At 41.1% G+C, this 10,309-nt stretch overlaps 1 pseudogene; it reads left to right on the plus strand.

The window, feature by feature from the left end:
• Positions 1-9,751: 9,751 nt before the first annotated feature.
• Positions 9,752-10,006, plus strand: LOC111824715 (annotated as a pseudogene).
• The last annotated feature ends 303 nt before the right edge of the window (positions 10,007-10,309 follow it).

Below are 10,309 nucleotides of genomic sequence, written 5' to 3' on the forward strand. Positions count from 1 at the left end.
CTAAAAATCCACATGTAAGGCTTTATTTTAAAAAACCATTAATGTATAGTGGTAAACGTTTCTCTCAGAGCTGTTCATAACAGCAAAAATTGAAAACCATTTGTTATTCAACAATAAAGGATTGGGCAAATAAATAATGGTATAAAGTATAGCAAAATATTCAATGCCTAAAAGGTAATCTCAGAGGGAAGGCAGGGGTGGTGGGTGGGAAATGATCAAGCAAAGAGCTTGTGTGCATATATGCATAACCCTGGTGGTGAAGGCCTGGGTGGGGGTAGGGGGGCTAGAGGGGCCAATGAGGGGAAGAGGGGGCATATGTAAGACTTTTAACAATAAAGAATTTTTTTTAAAGAAAGAAAAAGAAAAAATAATCTTGTGATTTATTTACAAGGCAATATGCCAACATGAATTCATTTTCCTTTTAGTTTGTATGTATATATAATCTAATATTCTGGATGTAGCATAAATACATTGAATATATTATTCTAGGTGTAATATGTGTGCGCACATAAAAAAAAAAAGGCTGAGAGGATATAAACTAAAACGCTAACGATAGCTGTCTAAGTACTGGGAATATACGTGGTAGCTCTCATCCGTTTCTTTAAGTCAGTATTTTGTTAATTTTCTAATGTTGAGAACCCGGCTGGAGAGCCTGGAGACCAGCTGCGACCGGCTGTGCCCTAACGCAGACTTCGTGTTGTGCCATCTCCGGGCCCCGCTCTGAAGCTGGGAGTCCTGGCATGGACTTGGTGAGCCAGCGAAGGCTCCCAGCATTGCAGTCTCATACCCTGGCCTTGGGGCCCCGGGGAGTCCTAGGCTCTGGGTACCTGCTGCTGCCACTGCGGCCCCACAGTCAGCTCTGCACACAGCAGCCAAATGGTCTTTCCGAATCTGATCCACCGCTGCCTTCTTGTCATCTCAGGACGACATTGGGATGCCCCCCACCCCCGTCTGTGTGCCCCTAACGATCTGGCCACTGCCCAGGTCCCTGATGCTCTGATGGACACATCGCTGTCCGTGCTGCCTCCCCACTCCAAGGCAGCTCCCTGCGGGCAGGGCCTCCAGTGCCCGCAGCAGCCCCAGCCCACAACCCCCCACGGCACCCACAGGATGCACGTTTCCTAGCTGAGCGCCTGCCCCGGTCCCTCCCTGCGTGGCTCATCCTCACAGAATGCAGAGCACGTGCTCAGGGTCCAGGCTTGTCTCACATGGCTCAGGGGTTCCTAACCGGAGAGCCAGGGACCACTACAGAGTCTGTGGGCGGATTTCAGGAGGTCCTTGAACGCCTAGAAGTTCAACACAAACATACAAACACTTTTCTGGGGAAAGGATCCGCGCCTGCCATCAGATACAGAGAAAGGCAAGAATCCAACGTTTTGAAGGAGGATGAGGGAGACACCCAGGAACAAGCCATGTGGTCTCTGCCCTCGGGCGGGAGGGTCAGGTACTAGCTTACAGAATGACATGGACCAAGCGAGGAGGGTAATTTAAGCTCCCGGAGCACACACAGGAGGAGGCTGGGCTTCTGCTGGGCAGGCCATCGGGGAAGGCTGTCCCAGGGAGGGCCCCCAGCAGGCCCGGAGGGCGAGTGAACAGCAGCCCTTTGGAGCAGATGCTCATCCCTGCTGGCCCTAAGGAGAGGGAAGTGGGGAGGGTGGGGTGGCGGGGGCAGAGGGGGAGGTGGCCTGTTTGTAGCCTGAACTGTGCAAGCATTTTCCCCAGAGCAGTATTGCAGCGAAGTGAAGAGCGGACTGGGCCCCTTCCCGGCTCTGCGGCGCACTGCCCGTGCTACCCACGGGAGCGACATAATCTCTCTGAGTCACGGTTTTCTGATCTATAAAATGCAGGTAATAATAGAACCCCTTTATAAGATTGTTTTGAGGATTAAATGCAGTAATATTTGTAAAGCATTCAGCCGAAGTCTGGAATAAGTAAGAGGAAAAATCAACACGGCTCCTTTCCTAGAGGAACTTCAGTCTAGAGGCGCTGGGTGCGTGGGCCCTGGCTGTTCTCACTCTCTCCCACCCACAGGTACACGCGCCTTTTCCTCTGTGCCCCTCAGACCAGATGAAACAACCACAGTCACACCAGGTGCTCCAGAGGGCCCGCACAGAGGGTCTGGCAGGGTGGGAGGGGAAGCTCGCTACACTAGGGGCCCTTAGGTGAGGTGAGGTGCCTGGCTGGGCTCCTACCCTTTCTTAACTTACCCTGAAGCCTTACGAGGAACGCTCCTGCCAGGGACCAGAGTTGGGTGAGGAAATGAGAAAAGGAAATTTGTTAACTTCCATATCTATTATGTGTTGAGTTCAAAGGAGGTATGATTATCCCATCTTTCAGGTAAAGAAATTGAGGATCAGAAACTTTAAAAAGAGCTAAAGTCATAGTGGTAGGCAGCCCAATGGCCCCCGAAGATGTCCACACCCTAATCTCAGAATCTGTGAATATGTTACCTTGCATGGCAAAGGAACACCGCAGATCTGATTACGTTAAGGACCTTGAGATGGGGAATCATTCCAACCAGGTTTTTGTCCTCCTTACCCCGGAAGACATCGCTCAGCAAAGTCAGCGACGACTTCTGCATTGCCAGGTCCGATGGTAAGTTCTCTATCCTCGTCTCACTCAGCAGACTATTTGACAGAAACAATCACCCCCTCTTCCCTGAAACCGCTTCTTCAGTTGTCTCAGGGACACCACTCGCTCCTGGTTGTCCTTCTCCTGCACTGGCCACTCCTTCCAGTCTCCAGTTTGGATTCTTCCCTTCTCCACGTCATGCTGCATGCCACTGCTCCTCTCATACCTGCAGCAAAAGACTGAAGGTTTATTCTCTACGGAGGGTAAGACAGAAGGCCTCTGGACTAGGGTTCAACCAGCACAATTGAGGGGGTGCATATAGACCGTAAACAATGGAAATTAGTTATTTCATGATACTAAATATGGGATCCTGAGACTCACAGCCTGAATGCTGGCAACCAGACCTTTATCCCTCAGGCAGGAGTTTGGTAGACACTGTCTAGGGAATATGGCAAACCAATGTGAGAGATCTAAGACACTGGCATTGTTTTCCAACAAACAACCCACTGAGGTTGAAAAGTGACCCCTTCAAGCTCAAAGTTTCCAATCAGCTCTTTGGTCTGCTACTCAACTCATGAGCTGACAGTCAAGGGTTATAGATACTTGAGGGGGTAAGAAAGCATCTAATATGAAAGACAGAGATCAAAGCAAACAAACAGAAAGTGATAACAGAGGAAATAACTATGCAAAGGAAAAAATTCTTAAAAATTGTTAGCAACCTCAGATATAAAAGAAGATACAGCAGCCACAAAATAAGAATAGAATGCTATAAGAAAAGGACATTGTACAAACAAACATAAAGAGCTTTTGTAATTTTCTGATAGCAAAAATAAAAAACTTGACAGATAATATGGAAGATATTTTGAGAAAATATCTAAGAAAGTAGAGTAAGAAGAATGGAAAATAGGAGAAAAAAATAAGAAAATTAGAACACTAGTTGATGTGATTCAACATCAAATGGGGGACATGTGTATCAACAACAAATCTTTAAAAATTTAAATATATGTAGTGTATGTGTATACACATATGTGTACATATATAAGTATGAATATGTATAGAAAAAGAGAGTGATAAAGCAAATGTGTTCAAAGTTAACATTTGGGAAAACTGGGCAAAGAGCATGTACCATTCTTAAGTTTTCTGTAACTGATATTTCAAAATAGAAAGATTTCCAAAAGGGAAAAAAGAAGAAGAAGACAAGAAAAGACAAACAAAAGAAATTATCAATAAAATAATTCATGAGGTTCAAGACAAGATGGCAGAGTAGGGACATGCTGTACTCACCTTCACCCTCATCCACATCAGAATTATAACTAAACTACAGAACAGCCATCATTCGGAACTACCTGAAATCTAGCTGAATGGAAGTCATACAACTAAGGAATTAAAGAAGAAGCCTTGAGGCTGGTAGAAGGGGAAGAGACACAAAACAAGGCTGGTCTCATACCCATGTGTGGCAGTTGATAATTGGGAAGCATATCTTGGCTGAAGAATTCCTCACAGGGAGCGAGGGGTCCCAGCCCTACACAGGGCTCCACATCCCAAGGCTCCAGTGCTGGAAAGAGGAGTGTCCACAGGAGTTGCCAGTGAACATTGGTGGGGATTCTGTCCTGGTAAGATGGAGGACTGCTGGAAACACAGGTGTCCTCTTAAAGAGCCTGTGAGCAGACTCACTCACAAATACTCAGTGCTCCCTATGCCTATTGCCCAGCTCTGGTGGCAACCAGCCTTGAGTCACGTGTGGCCTCTCCCATGTACCTCTGGGCTCAGCACAGGCAGCTACAAACTGAAAATTACTTTGTAGTCCTTCCCAAGTAGCACTGGGCCAGACACAGGCAGTGGCTGACCTTGGCATGCACCAGAGCCCCTCTCAGGAGGCCCAAGAACCAACACACCTGGTGGCTGGCTTCAGACCACAACAGAGCCCCACCCAATTAGCTCTACAAATGAAACAACCACATCCCTGCTGGGGCAAATTCTGATCTGTGGGGTTAGCCCCACTGTGGTCATGGCTAGTTTTCAAAGCAAGTGAACCTGAGTGTCAACCCCCACCTACTAATGTGCAACAGCAATCAAGGCTCAACTACAACAGAAGGGCACATACAACCCATAAAAAGAACATTCCTGGAGCACCTGGCTCAGGTGACCAAGGAGACTGCACCACTTGGCCACACAGGACCCCTATTACATAAGGCCAGTCTGCCAAGACTGGGAGATGTAGCAGCTCTACCTAATAGATAGAAACAAACATAGGGAGGTTGCCAAGATTGAAGAGACAAAGAAACATGTCTCAAATGAAAGAACAGGAGAAAACTCCAGAAGAACTAAATGGAATGAAGATAAGCAATCTACCAGATACACAGTTCAAAAAACTGGCTGCTAGGATGCCTAATGAATCTAGTGGGAACTTCAGCAAAGATATAGAAAACATAAAAAATAACAGCAACCATAAAAAAGAACCTTCAGTCAGAATGAAGAATACAATAACTGAAATAAAGAACATCCTAGAAGGAATCAACAGCAGATTAAATGAAGCAGAGGATCAAGTCAGCAACTTGGAAGACAGTGTAGTAAAAAAATCACCTAATCAGAACAGCAAAAAGAAAAAAAGAATAAGAAAATAGTTCTGTTTAAGGGACCTCTGGGACAGCATCAAGTGTACCATCATTCACATCATAATGGAACCAGAAGGAGAAGAGAGGGCAATGAATTGAAAACCTATTTGAAGAACCAATGATTAAGATTTCCCTAACCTGGTGAAGGAAATATGCACACAAGTCCAGGAAGTGCTAAGAGTCTCAACAAAATGAACCTAAACGGGCCCACACCAAGACACATCATAATTAAAAAGCCAAATGTTAAATACAAAGTGAGTCCCTTAAAGATAGCAAGAGAAAAGAAATTAGTTGCCTACAAGGGAGTTCCATTAAGGCTGTCATCTCATTTCTCAACAGAAACTTTACTGGCCAGAAGGGATTGACAGAAAATATTCAAAGCGATGAAAAGCAGGGGAATACAAACAAGACTATTTTACAGAGATAGGCTATCACTTAGAATTGAAGGACATATAAAGAGCTTCCCAGACAAGAAAAAGCTAAAGGAGTTCATCACCACCAAATCAGTAATACAAGAAATATTTAAAAGACATCCTATATAATAAAAGCATAATATGCTAAGTGTCTGACTGTTCATTAGGCCTTTCATTCAACCCTTCCACCAGCCACTGTGACATGCACTGACCACCAGGGGGCAGATGCTTTAACCCAGTAGGTTGGCTTGCTGCTGGGGTCTGGCCAATCAAGACTGGGCAAGACCGGCTAGACACACCCTGGAGCCCTCCCGTGGTCCCTCCCCAGCCCACCAACCTCCACAGTCCCTCCCCCGCCAGCCAGCCCCCATCGGCCCTGATCAGAACTGAGCAAGATAGCCCCGATCAGCCCTGATTGCTAGCCAGGCCGAGGGACCCCATCAGTGCACGAATTCATGCACTAGGCCTCTAGTATTTAAGAAGAGAGAAGAAAAAGAATATAAAGCCATGGCTGGTTTGGCTCAGTAGATAGAACATCAGCCTGCAGACTCAAGGGTCTCAGGTTCGATTCCCAGTTGGGGCATATGCCCAAGTTGTGGGGTCATTCTCCAGTAGGGGGCATGCAGGAGGGAGCCAATCAATGATTCTCTCTCATCATTGATGTTTCTAACCCTCTCTCTCCCTCTCATTTCCTCTCTGAAATCAATAAAGATATATTTTTTAAAGTACATAAATATAAACTATAAAATAACAGTAACTACATACCTACCAATAATCATTTTAAATGTAAATGGATTTAATGCTCCAATCTTAGCTGAATGGGTAAGAAAATAAAACCCATACATATGTGGTCTATACGAGACTCATTTCAGATTCAAAGATACACACAGACTGAAAGTAAGGGAATGGAAATAGGTATATCATGCAAATGAAAACAAAAAAAAGTTGGGTTAGCAATACTTACATCAGACAAAATACGCTTTAAACAAGGGTTATAACAAGAGACAAAGGAGTATGATAAAGGAACCAATTGACAAGAGGACACAACCCTTATAAACATTTATGGATCCAACAGAAGAGCACCCAAATTTATAAAGCAAGCATTTACAGACATAAATGGAGAGATCAACATTAATAGGGTAATTGTAGAGGACTTGAACACTCCATTGACATCAATAAATAGATCATCCAAACAGAAAATCAACAAGGAATCAGCAGCCTTAAATAACACACTAGACCAGATGGATTTAACTGATATTTTAGAGCATTTTACCCCAAAGCAACAGCACACACATTCTTTTCAAGCATACATAGAACATTTTTCAGGATAGATCACATATTAGGACACAAAACAAGCCTCAGTAAATTTTAAAAGATTGAAATTATATTAAGCGTATTTTCTTATCACAATGGTATGAAACTAGAAATCAATTACAAGAAAAAAAACACATAACACATGTAGGCTAAATAACATGCTACTAAACAATGATTGGGTTAACAATAAGATCAAATTAAAAAATAAAATGATACCTTTGAGACAAATGAAAATAAAAACAAAACAATCTAAAGTCTATGGGACACAGGAAAAGCAATCCTAAGAGGGAAATTCATATCAATACAGACCTGCCTCAAGAAACAAGAAAAATCTCAAATAAATAATCTAATCTTACACCAAAAGGAGCTAGAAAAAGAAAACAAAGCCCAACGTGAGTAAAAGGAAGGGTGTAATAAAATCAAGAAAAATAAATGAAACAGATTCTAAAAAAATAGTACAATCAATCATGAAACCAGAGCTGGTTATTTGAAAAAGATAAACAAGGTTGATAAATCTTTTACCAGACCCATCAAGAAAAAAAAGAAAGGACCCAAATAAATAAAATTAGAAATAAAAGAGGAGAAGTGATACCGACACCACAGAAATACAAAGGGTTGTAAGAAAACACTACAAACAATTACATGCCAACAAATTGGACACTCTGCAGGAAATGGATAAATTCGTAGAGCCATATCTTTCAAGTCTAAGTCAAGAAGAAACAGAAAATCTGAACAGATGGGTTACTACTAATGAAATGAAATCAGTAATCAGAAAACTTCCAACAGACAACAGTCCTGGTCCGAACAGTCTCAGAGGCGAATTTTCTCAAGCATTCAAAAAAAATTAACACATACTTCTCAAACAATTCCAAAAAAATTTTAAGAAATAAAGGCTCCCAAGCTCATTTTATGAGGCCAACATTACCCTAATTCCAAAACCAGACAAAGACATTAACAAAAAAATGTATATCCCAATAAATATCCCTAATGAACACACATGGAAAAATTCTCAACAAAATATTAGCAAATCAAATTCAGAAATACATTGAAAAGATCATACACCACGATTAAGTGGGACTTGTTCCTGGGATGCAAGGTTGTTGGTTCAATATCCATGAATCAATTAATGTGATACACCACATAAACAAAAGGAAGAGTAAAAATCAAATGATCATATCAGTAGATGCAGAGAAAAGCATTTAACAAAATCCAGCTCCCATTTATGATAAGAACTTTCATCAAAGTAGACATAGAGGGAACATACTTCAACATAACAAAGACCATATATGACAAACCTATGACTAACATTCTCAGTGAAAAAAAGCTAAAAGTGCTTTCCTTAAGATCAGGAACAAGACAAGGACATCCACCTTTACCACTTTTATTCAACATTGTATTGGAAGTCCTTGCCATAGCAATCAGACAAAAAGAAGAAATAAAAGGCATCCACACTGGAAATGAATAAGTAAAATAGTCATTATCTGCAGATGATATGATACTGCTTATAGACAGAAACCTAAAGAGGCTACCAAAAACTATTGGAACTGATAAATAAATTTGGTAAAATAGCAGGATATAAAATTATATTCAGAATCAGTTGCATTTTTATACACCAATAACAAATTATGAGAAAAAGAAATTAAGAAAACAATCCCATTTACAATTGCATTAAAAATACTTCGGAATAAATTTAACCAATGAGGTAAAAGACATGTACTGGGAAAATTATAAGACATTGAAGAAGATACAAATAAATGGAAACATATACCATGCTCATGAATAGGAAGAATTAACATCATTAAAATGTCCACACTTCCCAAAGTAATCCATAGATTTAACGCAATCCCTATCAAAATACCAATGGCATTTTCACAGAACTAAAACAAATATTCCAAAAAATGTTTATGGAACCACAAAAGACCCTGAATAGCCACAGCAATCTTGAGAAAGAACAAAGTTGATCATTTCATGCTACCTGACAGCAAACTATACTACAAGACTATAGTAATCAAAACAGCATGGTACTGGCATAAAAACAGACACATGGATCAATGGAGCTGGATAGAAAGCTCAAAAATAAACCCACGCCTATGCGAGCAATTAATCTGTGACAAAGGAAGCGAGAATATACAATGGTGTAAAGAAAATCTATTCCAAATATTCCTGAAATTATAGGAGTGGGAAAACTGGACATATAGATGCAAAAAGAAAAGAAACTAGACCACTTTCTTACACCATATACAAGAATAAACTCAAAATGAATTGAAGACTTAAATGTAAGACTCAAGACTATAAAGCTCCCAGAATAAAACATAGGCAGTAAACCCTCTGACATTGTTCTTAAAAATATTTTCCTGATATATATTCTTAGGCAAGGGAAACAAATTTAAAAAATGGAATTACATCAAACTAAAAAGGTTTTGCATAGCGAAGGAAACTATCAATAAAATGAGAAGACAGACTACTTAATGAAGGAATATATTCACCAATGACACATCTAATAAGAGATTAATATCCAAAATTATAAAGATCTCCTACAAATCAACACCAAAAAGACAAACAATCCAATTTAAAAATGGGCAGAGGACCTGAATAGATACTTCTCCAAAGAGGACACGCAGATGGCCAGTAGACATATGAAAAGATGCTCAATGTCACTAGTCAGCAGAGAAATGCAAATTAAAACTACCATGTGATTGTCAGAATGGCTATCATCAATAAATCCACAAACAGCAATGTTGGCAAAAACGCGCAGAAAAGGTCACCTTCATGCACTGTTGGTGGGCAAGCAGGTTGGTACAGCCACTGTGGAAACAGAATGGCTCTTTCTCCGCCATCACGGTGCGCGCGTTCGCTTCTCCTTCACCATGTCTTCCCACAAGACTTTCGGGATCAAGAGGTTCCTGGCCAAGAAACAAAAGCAGAATCAGCCCATTCCCCCAATGGATCCTGATGAAAACTGGTAATAAAATCAGGTGCAACTCAAAGAGGAGACATTGGAGAAGAGCCAAACTGGGCTATGAGAAATCACACATGATAGATGGCTCACATATTTATGCTGTGTCCAGATTGCCTGCACCTTTAAATGATTGAAAAGACCACTACTGTCAGGACAGTTGGGGCATTTTAATTGGAAAATTATTGAATTCATGATTTTGCTCTTTTGATTTTTCTTGATTTTTTTTTTGCAGTAGTAGGTTGGTTCAGTAATAAATGTGTGAGACCTTAAAAAAAAAAAAAAGAAAGAAAGAAAAGAAAACAGAATGAAGCTTTCTCAAAAAAAAATTTTTTTTTAATAGATCTACCTTATGACCCAGTAATTCTTCATCTGGTTATATATCCAAATAAATATAAAACACTAATTTAAAAAGATATATGCTCCCCTCTGTCTGTTGC

This window comes from Myotis lucifugus, unplaced genomic scaffold, assembly GCF_000147115.1.
Source record: "Myotis lucifugus unplaced genomic scaffold, Myoluc2.0 scaffold_4615, whole genome shotgun sequence".
Taxonomy (NCBI): Eukaryota; Metazoa; Chordata; class Mammalia; order Chiroptera; family Vespertilionidae; genus Myotis; species Myotis lucifugus.